Below are 26,761 nucleotides of genomic sequence, written 5' to 3' on the forward strand. Positions count from 1 at the left end.
TGGGATTTTCCAGGCAAGAGTACTGGAGTGCGTTGCCATTGCCTTCTCTGATATTTTATCTTACCTCTTTTCAAAGAGAATGGGCTGCCTCTTTGGGTCCCTGGTGTCCTCTGCCAGCGTTCAGAAGTTGTTTTATGGAAGTTGCTCAGCATTCAAATGATCTTTTGATGCATTTGTGGGGGAGAAGGTGATCTCCCCATCCTATTCCTCCACCATCTTAGGATGACCCACCCCCATTATCATTTTTTAATTGGAGTATAATTGCTTTACAATGTTGTGTTAGTTTCTGATGTACAGCAATGTGAAACAGCTCTATGTATACATACATCCCCTGGGTCTTGAGCCTCCCTCCTAACTCTCCTGATTCCAGTCCTCTAGGTCATCACAGAACACTCAGCTGAGCTCCCTGTGCTATACAGCAGCTGCCAATCCGCTATTTTATATATACTGCATGGTAGTATATGTGTGTGTGTTAGTCGCTCAGTCGTGTCCCACTCTTTGCAACCCCATATACTGTAGCCCAACAGACGCCTCTGTCCATGGATTTTCCAGGCAAGAATACTGGAGTGGGTTGCTATTTCCTTCTCCAGGGGATCTTCCCAACTCAGGAATTGAACCTAGGTCTCCTGCATTGCAGGCAAATTCTTTACTCTCTGATCCACCAGATATGTCAATGCTACTCTCTCATTTCATCCCACCCTCTTCTTCCTGTACTTATTCTAAACTGACAGCCAGCAAAGTTCAAATACATGCTTAAGAAACTACATTTTATACTCTCTTCCCCCACATTTTATATTTTTATGTCTTATTTTATATGTTCATGTCCACCCCTTAACTGTTTATTTTACTGATTTTACAATTATTGTCTTTTTTTTTTTTTGAATTCCAATTTGTGTTTTTATTTTTAAATAGCTTACACAAATTGATTCCTTTTTAATTGAAAGTTACTTGGTTTATTATTGTCTTTTAAGCTCATATTTGCTCGTGTAAGTGGTTGATCCATCACATCTACTATATATTAGCTTTAGCATAGTGGGATTTTTTCTTTCCTATAAATTCTTACTTGTAACATTTTCTTTTCTACTTAGAGGATACCTTCTAATACTTCCTGTAGGGTCAGGTGAGTATTGATGAACTTTTTCAGCTTTTGTCTGAGAAGTGCTTTTCCTCTCCTTCAATTCTGAATAAATTTTCTGGATATAGTATCATAAGTTGTAGGTTTTCTCCTTTCAGCACTTTAAATATATCATGCCAGTCACTTATGACCAGCAAAGTTTCTGTAGAAACATCAATTGATGGTTTCGCAGGAGTTCTCTTATATGTGATTCTTGTTTTTCTCTTGCTGCCTTTAAATTTTTTTCTTTGTTTTTAACTTTTATCATTTTAATCATAATGTGTCTCTTTGAGTTCATGTTTGTGATTACTATTCTTCCTGTACCAGGAAATTTCTTCTGGAATTTTTCAGCCATAACTTCATCAACTACATTCTGTACTTCTTTCTCTCTTCTCCTTCAGGGACACTTATGTGAATATTACTGTGGTTGATGTTGTCTCATAGACCCCTTTAGCTATTCTCATTTTTTTTAACTCTTTTTTTTTATTGTTCTGATTGGGTGGTTTCTATTATTCTATCTTCTAGTTCACTTATGCATTTGTTTGCATCACTTATTCTGCTGTTAATTCCTTCTAGTGTGTTTTTTATTTCAGTTATTGTATTCTTCAGCTCTGACCAGTTCTTTTTTATATTTTCTAATTGTTTGTTAAAATTTTCACTGAGCTTATCTATTCTTTTTCCAAGTTCATTTAGCATTCTTATTACTAATGCTTTGTACTTTTTATCTGGTAAATTATTTACCTTTGTTTTGTTAGGGTTTGGGGGGAGGGCAGGATTCTTGCCTTTCATTTGAAATATATTCCTTTATCTTTTCATCTTGTTTAAATTTATTTCTACAGAATTAAGTGAAACCATTAGTACTCTGATCTTGAAGGAGTGTCCTTGTGTGGTAATGTCCCTATGCAGTCTGTGTATGCCCAGTGGCTTTGGTGGAAGAGTTGGATCTGAAATGGGCACAGGTCACATCTTCCCCTGGGTGTTCTGACAGCTACCACCTTAGTTGGAGGTAGGGTTGAATATGGAGAGGCTAGAGACAGAGGCATATGTGAGCTGGAGCTTCTCCCATGCTTAATGGTGGTCACCACCTTATTGGACATGGGGCTGAGGTCCAAGGTGCTGGAATAGAAGCCCTAAAGATTGGGTTCAAGCTGGTCCCTTTCCCTCTAAGTGTGCATTCTCCCCTAGCAACAGCACCTCCACCCTAGTGGAGAGCAGAACCAGAGCAAGTGGAGCTGGAACAGTAGCCCTGTGAGACCTGGAGTGCACCCTGGGGCAGTTGTGAGAAATACACCAGAGCCCCAGGCTGTTTTTAATATGCTTTCTTTGCTATGTTCTGGGATTAAGGAAGTGTGTGTGTATACTCTTCATGATAAAGTCTCAGTTTCTCATAGCCCCTATAGTAAATCCCACTGATTTTCAAACCAGATAGGGGAGTCATCTTCCCAGTGTCAGATCCCAGGGCTGTGGTGCCAAACATGTGTCTAGAATCTCTGACTCCATAGGAAGTATCTCCAAGCTTATGACATCCCCTAGAATCTCTTACTCCATAGGAAGTATTTCCAAGCTTATGACATCCCCCTCTTCTTCTGTGTCCCCTGCTAGTGGTGTAGGTCCCAACATGATCATTTCTCCTCCTTACTTGACTCCTTGTGGCTCTTTCTTGACAGCTTTGGTTGTAGAAGAGACTTTCTGCTTTGTGCTTTGGAGGTGAGGATGAGAAGATCCCAGAACTTCTCCAACCTCCAGTTAGTTTTCAGTGAGAGTAACACCACCATTTTTACTGTGTTTGTGGGGGGGAGGTTAACTCAATGTCCTCTTTCCCATCTTGCTTCTCCCATTTTCAAATATATTTAAAAATCATAACATAATAATACATTGTATAAAGAGGGCTAGATGTTGCCCCCTGTTTAATGAGGGAAAACTAGAAGCATAGTAACAAGAAAGTTGAATAACCTGTGCACGATATTCCAGTAATCAGAATAATGCTGTGGGCAGTGAAAAGCAGGGGCTGGTTTTTGTGTTCAAAGGACCAAAGGTATCTTTGCTTCCCCCCTCAATAGGCATAAACTGGAGTAATTCTTGGGGGGGAAGAGGTATGAATCTGCTAAAATCAATTTTTTACCAGATCAGACCACCCCAAATACTTTAGATTGGACCTATTTTCCAAGATCTGCCCTTCTTTAAGTGTTTTGTGCTTTGGAGGTGAGGATGAGAAGATCCCAGAACTTCTTTGAGAACTTTGACTTCATGGTGATATAAGATCTGCCTTGTCTTTGGAGTTATGTTAAAGCATTACTGATTATAAAGGATAATTTATGGTTATTTTGCTTTGTAAAGAATAATGAAGAGATTAATTACCGAGGTAATTAGTTTTGACACATCTAGTCAGTGCTGGTAGTAAACTGTCATGCTGATAGGAAGATGAACTTCTTTTTTTAAAGATTTTTTTTATGTGGACTATTTTTTAAAGTCTTTATTGAATTTATTACAATATTGCTTCTATTGTTTATGTTCTGGTTATTTGGCCATGAGGCATGTAAGATCTTAACTCGCCCACCAGGGATTGAACCCGCACCTCCTGCACTGGAAAGCAAAGTCTTAACCACTGGATTATCAGGGAAGTCCCAGAAGATGAAATTTTGCAATTTGTAGTAGCTGATTTGCTACATTAAAGCTACCTCACACAATTTAAATAAAGCAAACAAATCAGCACTCAACCTTATTTTTAGGAACATGTTAAAATAGTGCATAATGGGTCACATGATTCTTTTTCCTAATTGCCAACTGTGGCCTTGTTAGCATCTCTCCCCTTGTCTGACTAAGAAAGTTACCATCTTTCATTTATTTATCCATTAAAGATTTACTGAGCCCTAAACTCTGCATACTAGGCCCTTTTGTAGGACTTCATTGCCACCTTGAAACGCTTATTGGGCATTTGATGTGATTTGTGGGATGCTCCTGGAGAAAGAAATGGTAACCCACTCCAATATTCCTGCTTGGGAAATCCCATGAACAGAGGAGTCTGGTAGGCTACAGTCCATGGGGTCACAAAAGAATCAGACACGACTTAGCCATTAAACAACAGCACGGGATACTCCAGTGGTGTGATTTTAATATATTCTCAATGGAATATTACAGGTGTTTTACACTTTTTCTTAACACAACTATTCTCACTATGTTAAAAAATTAGTATTATAGGCAGAACACCAGCTGAGAGCGAATAGGAGTACCTGATCAGTGGAAAAGAACCATGCAAAACTCTGTAGGATGAAGGAAGTAGGGGGAAAAACAGGAGTGTTAGTAGGACTGGACCTGCCCTTGGCGAGTAGGACAACTGAACTAGGGGTCTGATTCCCATATCAGGGCAGTTGTCTGGATCAGAGGACAAATATTTAAGGCTGAGAGTGAAGCAGCTGATCTGTGGCAGCCTAACTGGAATGTGAATCAGACAGTCCTTGCCACAGCCATAGGTACCCTGGATAGGGATGCAGGTCCCCTAGAAGGTTTAGTGGATGGGAGCTGGAGCACAGGGATTGTGGAGCAATCCCAGAAGAAAGGCTGCTGTTGACTGTGAAGAGATGGATCAAGGGGATGTGAGGGAGGAGACTGTGGTGGGAAAAGCCTGTGGAGGAAAGTCAGGCATCCATGGAAACAAGGCAATCCTATTGAGTCATGCATGGGGTTGGAGCCATCACCATAGCCTCTCTCTCCCCACATGCTAGCATCCTCAGCTGAACAATATAAAGTCTGGCCCATCAAGTGCCTGGTACATGGAACAACAGAATAGAACCCCACCTAGGGTGCCCCTTTAAGTGCCTGATGCACTGACCTACAGAGTAGGACCCCAGCCAGGGGCGGGGGAGTGGAGGGGTGGCAGGCCCTCTATATGCCTGATGCACCAAACAACAGAGAAGAACCTCAGGCAAGGGAGCCCTCAAAGTGCCTGAATGAGCAGAGCTATGGAGAAAGACTAGCCAAAAAAGCCTTCTGATCACCAGATACCAGAAGCTTGAAAAAAGACTCTGATAGGGCCATAACTCCTGTAGCTGAGGCAGTCCATGACCCTGAACACTTGAAGCCTTCAGGGTCCCTGTAACTCAAGCAATTGCACTACCTTCAGGCTCAACACTCACTGGGGCAGAGTTGCCACAAGCAAAAAATAGTCTTGCATCTGTGCACGCAAGGTCACTTTGGTCATGTCCAACTCTTTAAAACCCTGTGGACTGCCAAGCTTCTCTGTCAGTGGGGTTCTCCAGGCAAGAATACTGGAGTAGGTTGTCATACCCTTCTAGAGCACTATATTTTCTGCCGCCCTAGCCACCAACTCCCCTGAGTACCTGGCACCGCCAGAGCCCTTGCAACCAAAGGAGCTGCACCACCTCCACTCCTGGCCCTCACTAGGGCAGACTCAAGTCCTCCAGCCAGCCTCAGGAGCAAACCTCAGTGGATGAGTCACATGCAGAGATGGAAATAAAATCACAATTGAAACCCAGGGGCAGTGCGGCTAAGGAAGAAGACCCAAAATCTCCCCACTGGCTGTACAAGCTGCAGATTAAATCCACACAATCAACTAGGCAGACTCTGTGTCTAAGGAATATACAAAAGGACTTTGAGAGCTCCACGAAAGAAAAAGCACTAATTCCGATACCTGTGGACATTGGAGGTAAGAACACCCAGAATTAGGACAAGATTTGAGTCTGGACCCCAAAGCAGGTCCAGAGACCAGGGCAGTGTTGAAGGGCATCCTAGGGAGGCGACGTCGACTGTGACTCCCAGTGAGGGAAAGGACGCTGACAGCAGAGACACGAGAAACATGTATTGTTCGTATATTTTGACTTGCTCTGTATATTCTTTTGGACTTTTTCTTTTCTTTTTTTTTTACTCTTTTACCCTCTGTTGTAGTTGTCGATTTTAATAGCACTATGAAATCTAATTATGCTTTTAAGTTTGTTTGTTTGTTTTTCAATCACACTTTTTCTTGCTGTTATAAACCTCTGCCTCTAGGGTGACTTTTTGCAGTTCTGTGGAGTTTTTTTTTTTTTTTACTTCTTTTTTCCTCCAGTTGTTATTTTTTTCTTCTTCTTCTCTCTTTCTTTCAAATTTTCAATTAATTTTTTAACTTTTTATTTTTTCTACACTTGTTCCTTTGTTTGCTTTTCCTACTATTCTTTTTGCATTGAAGCTAATCTTTATCATATATGTCTTCTTTGTCTACCTCTATTTAATTTCACATTTCTATTCTTTCTTTCTTACCTTTCTTTTTCTCACCATATTTATTACTTTTGTTTTCATTGCTTTATTCCCCAGTTGGCACCTTGCTTGTTTTTGTTTTCTAGTTTGTGGTTTAGTTAGTTTTGCTCTTAACTTGTGGATATAATTCTTGGTTTCCTTTGTTTGCCATGTCAATCTTTATTTTTGTTTAACTATTTGCTTGTGGGTTTATACATATATATATATATATATATGTATGTATAAATATGTGTGTATATTCCATTATTTTAATGATAATTTACCTAATTCTGTAACTTCAATTTGTCTGGAGTTCATCTTTGGTTTCTCATTTCTGGGTATTTGTATTAATCCCATCTAATGCCATAACAAGCCACCTGTGGGATCCTCGTCCCTGGCCAGAGACGAAGCCCTTAGACCTTGCAATGGGAGCGCTGACTCCAAGACCTTAGCCTACAAGAGGACACCTAACCCTAGGAAGTATCAAACAGTGAGAACTCCCACAAAGGCAACCACTTGTGTACAAGACCTGTCATTACCCACCTGGCAGGAGCACCCTCTGCAGGATCCCTCATCCAAACAACAAACAAGACAAAAATACAAACCAAATCATCAGCAGAAAGGATTACCACCTCACTCAGCCTATCGGGCGGGGGGGGGGGCGGGGGGGGGGAAACTCAGCACAAATCTCACCCTATATGAAGCTTACAGAAACCACTGGACCAACCTTTATGGTGGCAGAAATCAAAAGGAAGAAAGAATTCATCCTTAAAGTCTGGGAAAAGAAGACTTCAAACACACTAAGTTAAAAAAAAAAAAGTAATGAAAAGGCAGAGAAATGCTCCAAAAATGAAGGAACAAACTATATACACAAGTTCAAATAAATGAAGAGGAAATAGAAAAACTACCTGGAAAAGAATTCAGAATAATGATAGTAAAGCTGAACAAAAACCTTGAAAATAGAATGGAGAAAATGCAATACTCAATTAACAAAGACCTAGAAGAATTAAAGAATAAGCATACAGAGACAAACAACACAATTACTGAAATTGAAAAACCAATAGCAGAATATCTGTGAGCTGGAAGATAAAATGATGGAAATAACTGCTGAAGAGAAGAATAAAGTAAAAAGAGTGGAAGGAACTGAGAATAGTCTCAGAGACCTCTGCAACAATATTACGCAGACCAACATATGAATTATAGGGGGTCTCAGAAGAAGAAGAAGAAGAGAAAAAGAAAGAGCATGAGAAAATTTTTGAAGAGACTATAGTTGAAAATTCTCCCAACATAGAAAAGTAAATAGTCAATCAAGTCCAAGAGGTGCAAAGAGTCCCATACAGGATAAAACCAAAGAGAAACACCCTAAGATGGATACTAATTAAACTAATAAAGATTAAACACAAAAAAAGAATATTAAAAGCAGCAAGAGAAAAGCAACAAGTAACATAAAAGGTAAGCCCCATACATTTAACAGTGGATCTTTCAGCACAAACGTTGCAGGTCAGAAGGGAATGGCAGGATATATTTAAACAACTGAAAGGGGAAAATCAACAACCAAGAGTACTCTACCTGGCAAGGATCTCATTCAAAGTTGATGGAGAAATAAAAAGCTTTCAAGACAAGCAAAAGTTAAGAGAATTCAGTACCACAAAACCAGCTTTACAACAAATGTTAAGGGGACTTATATAGTCAAGAATACAAAAGAAGGAAAAGATCTATGAAATCAACCCCAAACAATTAAGAAAATGGCAATAGGAACAAATATATCAATAATTACTTTAAATGTAAATGCATTAAATGCTCCAAACAAAAGACACAGACTGGCTGAATAGATAGAAAAATAAGATCCATATATATGCTTTCTACAATAAACCCACTTCAGACCTAAAGACACATATAGATTAGAAGTGAAAGGATGGAAAAATATATACCGTGCAAATGGAAAGCAAAAGAAAGTTGGAGTAGCAACCCTCATATTGAACAAAGTAGACCTTAAAATTAAGAATGTTACAAGAGATAAGGAAGGACACTACATAATGATCAAGGGGTAAATCCAAGAGGAAGATATAACAAATGTAAATATCTATGCACTCAAAATAGGAGCACCTCAATACATAATCAGACAAACACTAACAGGCATAAAAGGAGAAATTGACAGTAAGACAATAATAGTAGGAGACTTTAACACCCCACTTACACCAATGGACAGATCATCAAAACACAAAATCAATAATGAAACATAAGTCTTAAATGATGCATCAGATGAGATGGATCTCACTGATATCTTCAGGACTTTCCATCCAAGTACAGAAGAATACACCTTCTTTCTCAAGTGCACATGGAACATTCTCCAGGATAGACCACATCTTGGGTCATAAGTCAAACTAAAGCAAATTTAAGAAACTTGTATAAATTTAAGAAATATAAATTTAAGTAAATAAGAAAATTGAAAATTTAAGAAGATTGTAAATTTAATTTAAGAAATTTCTCAGTAAATTTAAGAAAATTGAAATTGTTATCAGCATCTTTTCTGACCACAACACTATGAGACTAGATATCAATTACAAGAAAAAAAAAAAACTGTAAAAAACACAAGCACATGGAGATTAAACAACACCTTTCTAAATAACAAACAGGTTACTGAAGAAATCAAAAGGGAAATTAAAACATTTCTAGAAACAAATGACAAATGAAAACATGACAACTCAAAATCTATGAGATGCATCAAAGGCAATTCTAAGAGAGAAGTTTATAGTAATACAATCCTACCTCAAGGAACAAGAAAAACATTGAATAGAACACCTAACTTTACACCTAAAACAACTGGAAAAAAAGAATAACAAAAAAAAATTAGCAAAAGGAAAGAAATCATAAACACCCAAGCAGAAACAAATCAAAAAGAAATGAAAGAATAGTACAGATTAATAAAACTAAAAGCTGGTTCTTTGTGAAGATAAACAAAATTGACAAACCCTTAGCCAGTCTCATGAAGAAAAAAAAAGAGAGAAGAATAAAATCAACAAAATTAGAAATGAAAAAGGAGAGGGTACAACAAACAGTGCATAAATACAAAGGATTATGAGGCAATTATGAATGACTATATGACAATAAAATGGATAACCTGGAAAAAATGGACAGATTCTTAGAAAAGTTCAATCTTTCAAGAGTGGGCCAAGAAGAAATAGAAATTATGAACAACCCAGTCCCAAGCACTGATATCGAAAATGTGATCAAATATATCCCAAAAAGCAAAAGCCCAGGACCAGATGGCTTCAAAGGAGAATTCTGTCCAACATTTAGGGAAGAGTGAATGCCTATCCTTCTAAAACTATTTCAAGGAATTTCAGAGGAAGGAACACTTACAAACTCATTCTATGAGGCCACCATCACCCGTTTATCAAAACCAGACAAACACAAAAATAAATAACAAAACTACAGGCCAATATCACTGATGAACATAGATGCAAAAATCCTCTACAAAATTCTACCAAGTAGAATTCAACAACACAATCAAAACCTCATAACACCATGATCAAGTTGGGTTTATTCCAGGGATGCAAGGATTCTTTAATATATGCAAGTCAATCAATGTGATAAGCCATATTAACAAACTGAAAGATAAAAACCATATGATAAACATAATAGATGCAGAAAATGCCTTTGACAAAATTCAGCACCCATTTATGATTAAAACTCATCCAAAAATGGGCATAGAAGGAAACTACCTCAACATAGTTAAGAACATATATGATAAGACCACAGCAAACATTATTCTCAATGGTGAAAAACTGAAAGCATTCCCCGTAAGATCAGGAACAAGACAAGGGTGTCAACTCTCACTGCTATTATTCAAAATAGTTTTGGAAGTCCTAGATAAAGCAATCATAGAAGAAAAAGAAACAGAAGAAATCCAGATTAGAAAAGAAGTAAAGCTCTCACTGTTTGCAGATCACATGATACTATACATAGAAAACTCTAAAGATAATATCAGAAGAACTAGAGCTAATCAGTGAATTTAGCAAAGTCACAGGATACAAAATCAATACACAGAAATCACTTCCATTCCTATATACTAACAATGCAAAGTCAAAAAAGAATTAAGGAATCAATCCCATTCACCATTGCAAAAAAAAAAAAAAAAGAAACAAATATCTAGGAATAAACCTACCTAAGTAGACAAATAAAGAAGGCAATGGCACCCCACTCCAGTACTCTTGCTTGGAAAATCCCATGGATGGAGGAGCCTGGTAGACTGCAGTCCATGGGGTCGTGAAGAGTCGGACACAACTGAGTGACTTCACTTTCACTTTTCACTTTCATGCATTGGAGAAGGAAATGGCAACCCACTCCAGTGTTCTTGCCTAGAGAATCCCAGGGACGGGGGAGCCTGGTAGGCTGCCATCTATGGGGTTGCACAGAGTAGGACACGACTGAAGTGACTTAGCAGCAAGTAGACAAAAGAACTGTATACAGAAAATTATGACACTAACGAAAGAAACCAAAGTGACATAAACAGATGGAAAGATATTCCACGTTCCTGGGTAGGAAGAATCAATGTTGTGAAAATGACTATAGTACCAAATACAATCTAGAAATTCAACGTAATCCCTATCAAATTACCAATGTCATTTTTCATAGAACTAGAACAAAAAAATTCACAATTCATATGGAAACTCAAAAGACCCTGAATAGCCCAAACAGTCTTGAGAAAGAAGAATAGAGCTGGAGGAATCAACCTTCCTGACTTCAGATTATACTACAAAGCTACAGTCATCAAGACAGTATGGTACTAGCACAAAAACAGAAATATAGACAAATGGAACAAGTTAGAAAGCCCAGAAATAAGTCCATGCACATATGGGCACCTTATTTTTGACAAAGGAGGCAAGAATATACAATGGGGCAAAGACAGCCTCTTCAATAAATTATGCTGGGAAAACTGGACAGCTACATGTAAAAGAATGAAATTAGAACACCTCCTGACACCATACACAAAGATAAACTCAAAATTGATTAAAGACCTAAATGTAAGTCCAGAGACTATAAAACTATTGGAGGAAAACATTGGCAGAGCACTCAGTGGCATAAATCAAAGCAAGGTACTCTATGACCCACCTTCTAGAGTAATGGAACTTTTAAAAAAAAGTAAACAAGTGGGATCTAATTAAACTTAAAAGTTTTTGCACAGCAAAGTAAACTATAATCAAGGTGAAAAGACAACCCTCAGAATGGGGGAAAATAATAGCAAGTGAAACAACTAACAAAGGATTAATTTCCAAAATATACAAGCAGCTCATACAGCTCAATATCAGAAAAACAGACAACCCAGTAAAAACGTGAGGGAAAGACCTAAGCAGCCGTTTCTCCAAAGAAGACATTCAGATGGCTAACAAACACATGAAAATATGCTCAACATCACTCATTATCAGAAAAATATAAGTCAAAACTACAATGAGATATCATCTCACACTGGTCAAAATGTCCATCATCAAAAAATCTACAAGCAATAAATGCTGGAGAGGATGTGTAGAAAGAGAACCCTCTTGCACTGTTGGTGGGAATGTAAATTGATAGAGCCATTATGGAAGATGGTATGGAGATTCCTTGAAAAACTAGGAATCAAACCACTATATTACCCAGCTGTCCCACCCCTCGGCAAATACTCTGAGGAAACCAAAACTGAAAAAGACACATGTACCCCAATGTTCACTGCAGCACTATTTATAATAGCTAGAACATGGAAGCAACCTAGATGTCCATCAACAGATGAATGGATAAAGAAGTCATGGTACATATACACAGTGAAATATTACTCAGCCATAAAAAGGAACACATTTGCATCAGTTCTAATGAGGTGAATTAACCTAGATCCTATTATATAGAGTGAAGTAAGTCAGAAAGTGAAAGATAAATATTGTATACAAACACACATATATAGAATCTAGAAAGAGGGTACTGAAGAGTTTATTTGCAGGGCAGCAGTGAAGAAACAGACATAGAGAACAGACTTATGGACAGAGGGAGAGGGGAGGAGAGGGTGAAATGTATATAGAGAGTAGCATGGAAACTTATATTACCATATGTAAAATAGATAGCCAGTGGGAATTTGCTGTATGTCTCAGGAAACTCAAACAGGGGCTCTGTATCAACCTAGAGAGGTGGGATTGGGAGGTAGATGGGAGGGAGGTTCAAAAGGGAGGGGACATATGTATACCTATGGCTGATTCATTTGAGGTTTGACAGAAAACAACAAAATTCTGTAAATCAACTATCTTTTAATTAAAATATAAATAAATTTTTAAAAATTAGTATTGTAATATAGATTCATTAAAATATTAACAGTGTTTGTTTCTCAGTGGTAGAAAAATGTTTGGATTTTGCAAGGGTTCTTTCTTTATTTCCTTTATATTTTATGTATTTTCTACATTTTATAAGTATGTATTACTTTTATAATAATGAAAGGATCTTTTAAACAAGGAATTTGATAGGATAAAATATAACAGCTATTGGGTATCCAACAGCTATGGTTATTCTTGCATTTATTTCTGGTCTTAGACTACTTGTAACACTGCAGAGTCAAGTGAAATGAAATCCCATTCCCTTCCTCCAAATCTCCCCTGTAATGGCAATTCTGATGATTTTCCTGAGTTCATGTTATATTTATCAGCACTATAGCAGTGGGAAAAAATCGCAGCTGAGTATCTTCCCTACATGTCTGTTTTATACGGGATTCATCCAATAATAACCCTTTAGGAGCCTTGAGCTTCCCCAATTTACTCGCTCAATTTTTTAGAAGAAATCAGTGGTAGCTGTTTCTAAGGCTACCTCATAGTTGTTTGGCAGTTAAATATATTTTCCTGTCAACTAAAAAAAAAAAAAAATGATGCACAATGTGAGAGTCGCAAGTTAAGTTTCATTTGGGGCAAAATGAGGACTTCAGCTGGGGAGACGGCACCTCAGATAGCTCTGATAAGTTGCTTCAAAGAAGTAGTGGGGGAAGTTCAATATATATGATTTTGGTGGTCAATATATATGATTTTGGTGAAGTTCAGTGCAATCAAGCACTGATTTTACAAAAATTTTTCTGCTAATTATGAGGAGCTGATGTAACCATGAAGGGATTTAGTGCTTTTCTAGATATGAAGAGATGCAAGGATTGGGATCATGAAATCAATTCCTGAAAATATTTAACTATCTAAAGACTTGTTCCACAAGTCTCCCTGGACCACAAAGTGCCTCATTCTCCACACTAAACTCCCTTCAGGGTGTCAAAGGTCAATAGCTGCAGCAGCACAGGATTCAATTTCTGTAGAGGCAGATTGAAAATGCCCTTGGCAAGTGCCAATTTGTAGTTGACAGGCTCTGCTCATGGTGATAAATTCAAATATACTTTGGGAGGCATTTCATGACCATTTCATTCCACAGTGCTAAGAAGGCTCATTCCTAGTTCTGGAGAAGATTTTGCTAATAGGCCACTCAATGTGGTATTACTGGACTAGGTCTTAATTGTCAAAGATCTCTGGATACCTGTCTTCTAGTTATGGTCCAGGAAAATGTTCCCTCTTATTGCATCTTCTGATATCTAGAGTTACACTCTTACAATCATTGATAACATACAGAACTATATATTTGATCAACTGCTGCAAGCCACCTAGTCATCATTTTTGTTGGAGGCTCAGTTCCATAGTTGGTAATTGCAAGGAAAAAAATCCCGTAAAACAGACAAAATACAAACTGTAACATTAATGGAGTTATAAGTAAATATTTCAGGCAAGAGCTTTCCACTAAAAACCAGTTTTTGAAAACATTGTCAAGACTAGGGAATGGGTCACTTAAGGCAGAAATCTGATTTTTCATATGGTTTCTTAAATGTGTTATATTAGAGGAATTATTAGGTATGAAAACACAGCATTCAGCTTGAATTATGGCACAGGAACCTCCCTGAGATGCTATAAGAATGTCATTCAGTTTTATAGCACTGCTTTTTCCATCATAGAGTCTTCAGAATTCAATAGGTTAATAGCCTGGTTACTATCATTTAGTTTGTTGAGTGAAAGTTGTCAAGACTTCGATATGGCTAATTATATCCTCCAATCTTATTGAAAACACAAAAATAGCTGCCAATAGTCATAAAAGTGGAATAGAGATCTCTTGACCCATTGGGCTCACACCAATTGTAGATTGGCTTGGATCACCTCTAATTTGTTACATATGTGACCTTGAGTACATGGGAATCCCAGGATACACCTTCTTATCCATCTAGGTGGAAGCCAAGGCCACAAATTAGTACTACAAATCCACTGAGTTCCATTAGGTACAACCCAGTGAATCTCTGGTCTGATCCAGTCAGTTCCATGCTAATCATTGTCTCTAAGGGTAATAATACATAGGCATTGTTAATAAGGCATCCAGCCTAGCTTCTTAATGTTACTAGTTTGATCATCCTTAGTATGATTTAGTTGTTCCCAACATAAAGGAACTTTTAAACTTAAATGACTATAGCCTGGTGTTAACCATATAGATTCATCCCATAATGGTGGGAGCTTTCCTTTTAATAGATGAGAGGTTACAGTTTTTGATTGAGACTTAGCTTATCATTCTGATTGAGCTTGAGTGACCTTAAAAGAAAATTTAAATCTATGGCCAGGGTCAGAGCAGGTATTATTAATTGGCCAGGTCCATCTAGCAGTATCATGAGTAGGCAGAACAGGACTGAATTCTCCTTCTTCTAAAATAAACTTCCTAAGGGTCATCCAATTAGAGCCTTGGAGTGGAGAAATACATTAAGAAAATTTAGAAGTATTAGACATAGATAATTGGCAACAAATCCAACAACTGGACTGATATTTTAAAATTAGCATAAGATTGTGTCCATGATAGAAAACATTTGATTTATATGCAAAAGTCCAAGAAGTCAAGAAAATGTTATAAATGATCATACAACCCAGGTCCAGCATCTTTGGCACGCTGTCTACTTCTGATGTCATCTTCTTCTTGTCCTGGTGTGAGTGTAGCTCCTCCTCTATTTGAGTGTCATTGTAAAGTGAGTTTGAAATCAGCAGTCCTCTCAGTGTAGGGGCCTTTGAAATTGGAAATTAATCCAAGAGTCAATTTCCCTTCAATTTCCCTGAGCTTTTGAGCTAGTTAGAGTACTTGATAAGAATGTCCTTCCATCCAGGTTGGAGACAGCCCTTTAAATTATGTCTTTTCTAGTATATAATACACAATTTCCTTGTTTCAGATCATGGGGCATCTGATCTTCATCCAAAGATTACTGAGCTAAGCTTCAGAAAAAAAAAGCTTTGAGTATCCTTTAACAATACGATTAAATTTTACATTTATGTAGCATAAAAGCAAAGAACTATCCAGGAAGTGAGTGTTAGTAGATACAACCCTTTATTAACAAATGCATTTAACATTCATTGAAACATCTTTTTCTCCCTAAAATTATCCTCATTTTTACCAAATATAACCAAACTAAACTAGTTTGTTTTAAAAATAAGTCTGGTTTCAATAAATTTGGCTTGATGACTTATATAAATATAATTGATCATAGACTTTTTTGTTTTGCTGAAACTTTTATAAAGAGTCTCAAACTGAACTTTTAAAAAACATCTCAGGGTTAGGAAACTCACACCAAAGGCACATCACAGATTTTGCCTAACAGATCTAGGTCAATTTCTCCCTTCTCAATTTCTCCAAAATTCTTTGAGATTTCTGTACCTGTTTGAGACAGCCTTCCTGGCTTATCTGATAAAGCTACTGGAAACCTAAGAGTTTCCAATCTCTGGAGGGATCTAATAGAAAAGGTGAATGTTTTAATTTTGCTTAAAAAAGTATAATTTCACTAAATTACTCTAAATCATAACTAGAGGGGAAGGGATTCCTTACACTTGGAAAAGACGGATTCAAATCAGTAATTTTTCAGCTAGAAACCATAAAAGTTATAAGCATATTCATCCATTAACTGAGTCCTTTTTTTAATCTTTTAAGAAGCAATCAGGCTTCCCAATAGAATCTTTTACCTTCTTTCCCAGTCCAGAATTATGGTCTGAAAGTCAGAAATCCAAAAGTCTTTTTTATAAATCTTGAAGAGGAAACATTTTTGCAAAAGCAGCAAAATAAAACCATAACTGTCAATAATGACAAAAGACTTAAGAAAAAATGTTTAAAATCTTATTACAATGCATTAACAAAGAAATTTGGTTACTGCTGTGACAACACTTTAAGATAGTATCTAGAATTATGGCTGATAAAATTTTCCCAGGACATATCAGAATTTTAGAAACTAAATATAATTTCTAGGATATCTATATTAGTAATATTTACCACACAACATAACCTGAGGAGATTTATTACTCATCTGACAATCTGTCCCATGTAATCCAACATATCCAATGGACCTAAGGAGGAGCCTGGTAGGCTGTAGTCCATGGGGTCGTGAAGAGTCGAACACGACTGAGCAACTTCACTTTCACTTTTCACTTTCATGCATTGGAGAAGGAAACGGCAACCCACTCCAGTGTTCTTGCCTGGAGAATCCCAGGGAAGGGAGAGCCTGGTGAGCTGCCATCTATGGGATCGCACAGAGTCGGACACGACGGAAGCGACTTAGCAGCAGCAGCAGCAATTAGCTGAATATCTCTCATTGGGATGTTTCAGGGACCCCAAAGTTAGCTAGAGGTCAAAGTTAGCATCCCGAAGTTAGCTAGAGGTCAAAATTGCTTCATTAGAATTTTATTTAGGAAGCTTTCTCAATAAATATCAAAAGGGTTCAAAATACTCAAATAGGATCATAGGTCACTATGAAACAATAGTTATTCACTTAGCGAAAGTAACAATAAAAGATTTGAAAGGCAAATACAGAACAGATCATTTATGAGGTAAAAAAAGTTAAAAATCTTTTATCAAATGCAGTTCAATATCTGAAGAAAGCTTGTCCTCTTAACCAACAGAAAGCCAAATTCAAGTTTTACAGAAACTTACTTTTAAATTCATTTACTTAATTAAATTGATTTTAAACTGAGTAAGTCTTGACCATGCACAAAACTCTTTTCTAATGGTCCACTTTCCACAAACCTTGTTACACTTTCTGTATTCATAATTTTATTTCCCATTCAGAAATATCACCTGTAAGTCAGACCTACTTCCTTTTCCCTTCAGTTCAGTTCTGTTGCTCAGACGTGTCCGACTCTTTGCAACCCCATGAATTGCAGCACGCCAGGCCTCCCTGTCCATCACCAACTCCCGGAGTTCACCCAAACGCATGTGCATTGAGTCGGTGATGGATCCAGCCATCTCATCCTCTGTCATCCCCTTCTCCTCCTGCTCCCAATCCCTCCCAGCATCAGGGTCTTTTCCAATGAGTCAACTCTTCGCATGAGGTGGCCAAAGTATAGGAGTTTCACCTTTAGCATCAGTCCTTCCAAAGAACACCCAGGACTGATTTCCTTTAGAATGGACTGATTGGATCTCCTTGCAGGCCAAAGGACTCTCAAGAGCCTTCTCCAACACCACAGTTCAAAAGCATCAATTCTTTGGCGCTCAGCTTTCTTCACAGTCCAACTCTTACATCCATACGTGACCACTGTAAAAATCATAGCCTTGACTAGATGGACCTTTGTTGGCTAAGTAATGTCTCTGCTTTTGAATATGCTATCTTGGTTGGTAATAACTTTCCTTCCAAGGAGTAAGTGTCTTTTAATTTCATGGCTGAAATCACAATCTACAGTGATTTTGGAGCCCCCCAAAAGAAGTCTGACACTGTTTCCACTGTTTCCCCATCTATTTCCCATGAAGTGATGGGACCGGATGACATGATCTTAGTTTTCTGAATGTTGAGCTTTAAGCCAACTTTTTCACTCTCCTCTTTCACTTTCATCAAGAGGCTTTTTAGTTCCTCTACACTTTCTGCTATAAGGGTGGTGTCATCTACATATCTGAAGTTATTGATATTTCTCCCGGCAATCTTGATTCCAGCTTGTGCTTCTTCCAGCCCAGTGTTTCCCATGATGTACTCTGCATATAAGTTCAATAAGCAGGGTGATGATATACAGCCTTGATATACTCCTTTTCCTATTTGGAGCCAGTCTGTTTTTCCATGTCCAGTTCTAACTGCTGCTTCCTGACCTGCATACAGGTTTCTCAAGAGGCAGGTCAGGTGGTCTGGTATTCCCATCTCTTTAAGAATTTTCCACAGTTTATTGTGATCCACACAGTCAAAGGCTTTGGCATAGTCAATAAAGCAGGAATAGATGTTTTTTTCTGGAACTCTCTTGCTTTTTCAATGATCCAGTGGATGTTGGCAATTTGATCTCTGGTTCCTCTGCCTTTTCTAAAACCACCTTGGACATCTCAAAGTTCACGGTTCACGTATTGCTGAAGCCTGGCTTGGAGAATTTTGAGCATTACTTTACTAGTGTGTGAGATGAGGACAATTGTGCAGTAGTTTGGGCAGTCTTTGAAATTGCTTTTCTTTGGGATTGGAATGAAAACTGACCTTTTCCAGCCCTGTGGCCACTGCTGAGTTTTCCAAATTTGCTGGCATATTGAATGCAGCACTCTCACAGCATCATCTTTCAGGATTTGAAATAGCTCAACTGGAATTCCATCACCTCTACTAGCTTTGTTCATAGTGATGCTTTCTAAGCCCCACTTGACTTCACATTCCAGGATGTCTGGCTCTAGGTGAGTGATCACACCATCGTGATTATGTTGGTTGTGAAGATCATTTTTGTACAGTTCTTCTGTGTATTCTTGCCACCTCTTCTTAATATCTTCTGCTTCTGTTAGGTCCATACCATTTCTGTCCTTTATTGAGCCCATCTTTGCATGAAATGTTCCCTTGGTATCTCTAATTTTCTTGAAGAGATCTCTAGTCTTTCCCATTCTATTGTTTTCCTCTATTTCTTTGCATTGATCACTGAGGAAGACTTTCTAATCTCTCCTTGCTATTCTTTGGAACTCTGCATTTAGATGCTTATACCTTTCCTTTTCTCCTTTGCTTTTGGCTTCTCTTCTCTTCACAGCTATTTGTAAGGCCTCCTCAGACAGTCATTTTTCTTTTTTGCATTTCTTTTTCTTGGGGATGGTCTTGACCCCTGTCTCCTGTACAATGTCAGGAACCTCCGTCCATAGTTCATCAGGCACTCTATCCATCAGATCTAGTCCCTTAAATCTATTTCTCACTTCTGCTGTATAATCATAAGGAATTTGATTTAGGTCATTCCTGAATGGTCTAGTGGTTTTCCTACTTTCTTCAATTTAAGTCTGAATTTGGCAATAAGGAGTTCATGATCTGTGCCACAGTCAGCTCCCGGTCTTGTTTTTGCTGACTGCATAGAGCTTCTCCATCTTTGGCTGCAAAGTATATAATCAATCTGATTTCGGTGTTGACCATCTGGTGATGTCCATGTGTAGAGTCTTCTCTTGTGTTGTTGGAAGAGGGTGTTTGCTATGACCAGTGCGTTCTTTTGGCAAAACTCTATTTGCCTTTACCCTGCTTCATTGCACATTCCAAGGCCAAATTTGCCAGTTACCCCAGGTGTTTCTTGACTTCCTACTTTTGCATTCCAGTCCCCTATAATGAAAAGGACATCTTTTTTGGGTGTTAGTTCTAAAAGGTCTTGTAGGTCTTCATAGAACCGTTCACCTTCAGCTTCTTCAGCATTACTGGTTGGGGCATAGACTTGGATTACTGTGATATTGAATGGTTTGCCTTGGAAACGAACAGAGATCATTCTGTCGTTTTTGAGACTGCATCCAAGTACTGCATTTCAGACTCTTTTGTTGACCATGATGGCTACTCCATTTCTTCTAAGGGATTCCTGCACGCAGTAGTAGATATAATGGTCATCTGAGTTAAATTCACCCATTCCAGTCCATTTTAGTTCGCTGATTCCTAGAATGTCAACATTCACTCTTGCCATCTCCTGTTTGACTACTTCCAATTTGCCTTGATTCATGGACCTAACATTCCAGGTTCATATACAATATTGCTCTTTACAGCATCGGACCGTGCTTTTATCACCAGTCACATCCACAACTGGGTGTTGTTTTTGCTTTGGCTCCATCCCTTCATTCTTTCTGGAGTTATTTCTCCACTTATCTCCAGTAGCATATTGGGCACCTACCGACCTGCGGAGTTCCTCTTTCAGTATCCTATCATTTTGCCTTTTCATACTGTTCATGGGGTTCTCAAGGCAAGAATACTAAAGTGGTTTGCCATTCCCTTCTCCAGTGGACCACATTCTGTCAGACCTCTCCACCATGACCCACCCATCTTGGGTGGCCCCCACATGCCATGGCTTAGTTTCATTGAGTTAGACGAGGCTGTGGTCTGTGTGATTACATTGACTAGTTTTCTGTGATTATTCTTTGTGTGTCTGCCCTCTTATGCCTTTTCCCTTAACAAAATGCAATTTCATTCCTCACGTCTTTACTGAAAACACACATCCTACTTTTCTTAAGCAACCATGAACTGTCCTTTGTATTAGCATTCAGTAGATTAGTGAATGTAAATACCAATGATAATTTCTAAAAACTTCTACTTTCTTATAGAGAATATCTCAAGGTGACACCAAACATTATTCATTAATAGTCCAAAATCTCTTTAGTTTCTCTGTAAGAGGAAGTTAGTGTTCAGTAATTAATATTTTAGAATCTTATTTTATTTAGAAATGACCTAGCTATTCAATAAACCTCCATCACTTAGTTTAGCACAAACCTAGAAATTAAAGTTACCCAAATCTGGAAAGACTATTTTAGACATATATTCCTAAAGTATATTTTATTCTTAATAGAATTTATCTAAAAGCTCCTATCTCATGTACATTTTCTTTCCTTAAAAGTTTCCTCACTCAAGTTTATTTCCTTGCTGACAAACTTGTAAGAGATATAACTTATATTAAACCTAGACACAATGAAAATGCTATGTTTAATATTAATGACTCAGACATGTCTACATTAATTAGATGAACAAACAAATATTAATACCAAGTATTTAATACTGAATATTTCCCAGTTCATGTGAACCTGAGATACATTTAGGTTAATTTCTCTTGTATTTAGAACTGTTTGATTTGTAAGCACTTACTTTTCTTTAAAAAAGAAAATTCACTGGAGGTAAGGGCTTCCCTCGTGGCTCAGACGGTAAAGTGTCTGCCTGCAATGCGGGAGACCTGGGTTCAATCCCTGGGTCGGGAAGATCCCCTGGAGAAGGAAATGACAATCCACTCTAGCACTCTTGCCTGGAAAATCCCATGGATGGAGGAGCCTGATAGGCTACAGTCCATGGGGTCGCAAAGAGTTGGACACAACTGAGCGACTTCACTTCACTTTTCTTTAGGCCAATTAGATTAGAGCTCATTCACAAATTAACCTCAGCAATATTAGCCAAAGACAAAGACACATGCTGAGACATACACATATCCAGACAGACACAATGTGAGATCTAGCTTCATTTTTTAAACGTAGTCATGAATCAGATATCATAACATAAAACTCACTAATTGTAAATACAAATTGGAATAAAAAAATTTTAAGAGGTTTTGTTCTCTTTTCCCCCACTCAATTTTAGGAAGTAGAGATGGTCTAGATAACTTGTCCAGAGAGCTCTGGTCTAGAGGCATAGGGAGGGAAAATCAATTTATCTTAGTAGGAGTTATTCCCTTTGGGCAAGAATTCTAAAGAGATTTCTTTTTCTTGAAACTTTCTCTACTGTTTGGGAATTAAACTGGTTGGGGGCTGGTTAACCTTAAACTGGCATTATGCACTTAACTTGGTGCAAATGAAGATTCATAATTTTCATAGATATCTCCTTTTCTTTCCTTTTAATGGTTTTGAAAAGTTGGTTAGCCAATGTAACAAGGGTGTTTTGTGTGTAACTCAGACCAACCTGGACTGTCTTTTTGACTAGAGTAGACAAATTCTCACTTAAGCCTTCTTGAAAGGCTGCTGCTGCTAAGTCACTTCAGTCGTGTCTGACTCTGTGCGACCCCATAGACAGCAGCCCACCAGGCTCCCTCATCCCTGGGATTCTCTAGGCAAGAACACTGGAGTGGGTTGCCATTTCCTTCTCCAACGGATGAAAGTGAAAAGTGAAAGTGAAGTCGCTCAGTCGTGTCTGACTCTTAGCGACCCCATGGACTGCAGCCTACCAGGCTCCTCCGCCATGGGATTTTCCAGGCAAGAGTACTGGAGTGGGGTGCCATTGCCTTCTCCTCTTGAAAGGCAGAGTTAAGCAAAGGATCATTTTGGTAGTTAGAGAATGATTCAGGTGTCAAGTCCAAATATTGCTTAAAAGTTTCTTTCCCAATCTCCCATAATAGTCTGGATTGATTCATTCAGTCTTCACTAGCATTGTTGAACCTTTGTCCACTTTATGATTTTTGGAGAAAGCTCTGGGATAGGTTTGAGTAATTTCTAAGTTAATTCATTCAGTACAAGCCTCTGGACTATGTAACCAAAATTCCATTGAGGGTAATTTCCATCCTGCTTTCTCTATACATTCCCTTGCTTTGCTTTCAGAAACTAACAGCTGTATTAGTTGATATGGATCTGAAAACCTGGGATCGTAAGTTCAGATGGTTAATTCAAAATTTTCAGCAAATCCCAATGCATTCTGAGTTGGACTGGGAAATTTCTTAGCCAAGGCTCTAAGTTCTGTTTGCATCCTGGATGTATAGGAAAGCAACAAGAACAATTCATTTCTCCCTGTAATAGATTTCTCCTTAAGGGAGCCATAATCATTTCTGATTTTTTGATCTTCCTTTTCTGGGAAAAGGAAAGCAGCAGGAGGGAGAAGAGTTGGAAGAGAAAAACTGTCTGATCCAGGCAGTTCAAACAGAAGAGGATATATGGGAAGAGCAGAGGGAGAGGCAGAGTCAGTGCTAGCAGCCTTTTTTAGTTCTGATTATAGCTTCAAGCAATTTCTTGTTTTTGTTGTTGTCATTTTTGTTGCTCAGTCCCTCAGTCGTGTGCAACTCTTTACGACCCAATGGACTGCAGCACTTCAGGCTTCCCTACCCTTCACTATCTCCTAGAGTTTGATCAAACTCATATTCATTGAATTGATGATGCCATCTAACTATCTAATCTTCTGTTGTCTCCTCCTCCTCCTGCCTTGAATCTTTCCCAGCATCAGAGTTTTGTCCAATGAGTCAACTCTTAGCATCAGGTGGTCAAAGTATTCGAGCTTCAGCTTCAGCATCAGTCCTTCCAGTGAATATTCAAGGTTAATTTCCTTTAGAATTGACTGGTTTAATCTCAATGCTGCCCAAGGGACTCTCAAGAGTCTTCTCCAGCACCACAGTTTGAAAGCATCAATTCTTTGGTGCTCAAGCTTCTTTATGGTCTACCTCTCTATCTCATACATGATCAATGGAAAAACCATAGCTTTCACCATAGGAGCTTTTTTGGCAAAGAAATGTCTCTGCTTTTCAATACACTGTCTAGATTTGTCATTGCTTTTCTTCCAAGGAGCAAGCATCTTTTAATTTTATGGCTGCAGTCCTTACCCACAGTAATTTTGGAGACCAAGAAAATCGTTTGTCACTGTTGCCATTTTCCCCCATCAATTTGCCATGCTAGTGATGGGACTGGATACCATGATCTTAGTTTCTTGAATGTTGAGTTTTAAGCTAGCTTTTTCACTCTCTTCTTTCACCTTCATCAATAGGCTTTTTAGTTCCTCTGCACTTTCTGCCATTAGGGTGGTATCATCTGCATATCTGAGGTTACTGATATTTCTCCTGGAAATCTTGATTCCAGCTTGAACTTTATCAAGCCAGGAAATTTTCATGATGTACTCTGCATGTAAGTTAAATAAGGAGTGTGAAAATATACAGCCTTGATGTACTCCTTTCCCAATTTTGAACCAGTCCAATTCTCATGCTTTTTCAATGATCCAACAGATATTTGCAATTTGATCTCTGGTTCCTCTGCCTTTTCTAATTGCAGCTTGCTTATCTGGAAGTTCTCAGTACATGTACTATTGAAGCCTAGCTTGAAGGGTTTTGAGCATTATCTTGCTAGCATGTGAAATGAGTGCAATTGCATAATAGTTTGAACATTCTTAGGCATTGCCCTTCTTTGAGACTGGAATGAAAGCTGACCTTTTACAGTCCTGTGGCCACTGCTGAGTTTTCCACATTTGCTGACATACTGAGTGCAGCACTTTAATAGCATCATCTTTTAGGATTTGAAATAACTCAGTTGGAATTCCATCACTTCCACTAATTTGTTCATAGTAATGCTTCCTAAGGCCTACTTGACTTCACACTCCAGGATGTATGGCTGTAGGTGACTGACCATTCCATCATGGTCATCCAGGTCATTAAGACCTTTTTTATATAGTTCTTGTGTGTATTCTTGCCACTTTTTCTTAATATCTTCTGCTTCTGTTAGGTACATACTGTTGCTGTGTTTTATTGTGCCCATTTTCTCAAGAAATGTTCCCTTGGTATTTCTAATTTTCTTGAGGAGATCTCCAGTCTTTTCCATCTTGTTGTTTTCCTCTATTTATTTGCATTGACCACTTAGGAAGACTTTCTTATCTCTTCTTTCTATTCTTTGTAACTCTGCATTCAGATGGATATATCTTTCCTTTTCTCCTTTGCCTTTCGTTTCTTGTCTTTTCTCAGTTATTTGTAAGGCCTCCTCAGACAACCATTTTGCCTTTCCACATTTCTTTTTCTTGGGGATGGTTTTGGTCACTGCCTCCTGTACAATGTTGTACAACTCTGTCCATAGTTCTTCTGGCATTCTATCAGATCTAATCCCTTAAATCTATTTGTCACTTTCACTGTATAATTGTAAGGGATTTTATTTAGGTCATACCTGAATGGCCTACTGGTTTTCTCTCTTTTCTTCAATTTAAGTCTGAATTTTATAATAAAGAATTCATGATCTGAGCCACTATCAGCTCCTGGTTTTGATGACTGTATAGAGCTTCTCCATCTCTGGCTTCAAATAATATAATCAATCTGATTTCAGCATTGACCATTTGGTGTCCACGTGTAGAGTTATCTCTTGTGTTGTTGGAAGAGGCTGTTTGCTATAACCAGTGTGATCTCTTGGCAAAATTCTGCTCACCTTTGCCCTGCTTCATTTTGTACTCCAAGGCCAAACTTGCCTGTTACTCAGGTATCTCTTGACTTCCTACTTTTGCATTCAAGTCCCCTATGATGAAACGGACATCTTTTTTGGTGTTAGTTCTAGAAGATTTTGTAGGTCTTCATATAACCTTTCAACTTCATTTTTCTTGGCATTAGTGATTGGGACATAGACTTGGATTTCTGTGATGTTGAATGGCTTGCCTTCAAAATGAACCAAGATCATTCTGTCATTTTTGAGATTGTATCCAAGTACTGTATTTTGGACTCTTGTTGTGTATGAGGGTTACTCCATTCCTACTAAAGGATTCTTGCCCACAGTAGTAGATATAGTGGCCATCTGAATTAAATTCACCAATTCCAATCTATTTTAGTTCATTGATTCCTAAAATGTTCACTCTTGCCTTCTCCTGTTTGACTACTTCCAGTTTACCTTGATTCATGGACCTAACATTCCAGGTTCCTATGCAATATTGTTCTTTACAGCATCTTTTTCTTTCTTCACAATTTCGTGAAGAGAAGATTCATTCTTACAGTAGATGTTAGCAACCTCAGCATATGAGCTTTTTTTCTTTCTTTAATTAAGAACTTTCACCTTTTCACTTTACTGTCTTTTCAGCATATCCAAATTGCCAGCACCACTATTTTTGTGCTTTAGAACCATTATTAAATAAAATGAGTTACTTGAACTCAAGCCCTGTGATACTGAAACAGTCAACCTGATAACAAGATAGACTACTAAGTGATTTATGGGTGGGGTATGCTGGACAAAGAGATGATTCACCTCAGGCAGGATGGAATGGGATGGCACCAGATTTCATAACTCTACTCAGAATGGTGCATAATTTAAAACTTATGAATTGCTTATGTCTGGAGTTTTCCATTTAATGTCTTTGAACAATCATTAAATGAAAATGTGCATCATGAACCCAAATGAAGAAGATACTGGGTCAATACAATATTGTAAAGTAACCTCCAATTAAAATAAATAAATTTATATTAAAAAAAAAAAAAAGCAGAGACATTACTTTGCCAAAAAAAAGATACTGTACATAGGCTTTCTTCTATAAAATTTGGATTACATTATATGTAGTTCAAATCCTTTCTTTTCTCTTTTAGCATTATATTGTGAGCATTTTCCACATCTTAAAATGTTCAAGACTGTAATTTTTATTGGCAAATCATATTTAATTAATTGTGATAACTATTTTCAGTCAGCATTTCAGTGTATCTTTTTTGCTATCAGTGTTATTTTTTAAGCTTACTAGATGTACTTAAAATTCATTTCCAACTAATTCTCTATAAA

The 26,761-nt window shown here is 37.9% G+C and overlaps 1 protein-coding gene across 1 annotated transcript in view; it reads left to right on the forward strand.

The window, feature by feature from the left end:
- The window catches only part of ZC3H12B (zinc finger CCCH-type containing 12B), a 53,717-nt gene that overhangs the window by 20,155 nt on the left and 6,801 nt on the right, over positions 1-26,761 (forward strand). The gene's annotated exons all lie outside the window — the stretch shown is intronic.

The sequence above is a fragment of the Bos grunniens genome, chromosome X (genome assembly GCF_055505025.1).
Source record: "Bos grunniens cultivar Pamir isolate PY7600 chromosome X, Bosgru_T2T1.0, whole genome shotgun sequence".
In the NCBI taxonomy this organism is placed as follows: domain Eukaryota; kingdom Metazoa; phylum Chordata; class Mammalia; order Artiodactyla; family Bovidae; genus Bos; species Bos grunniens.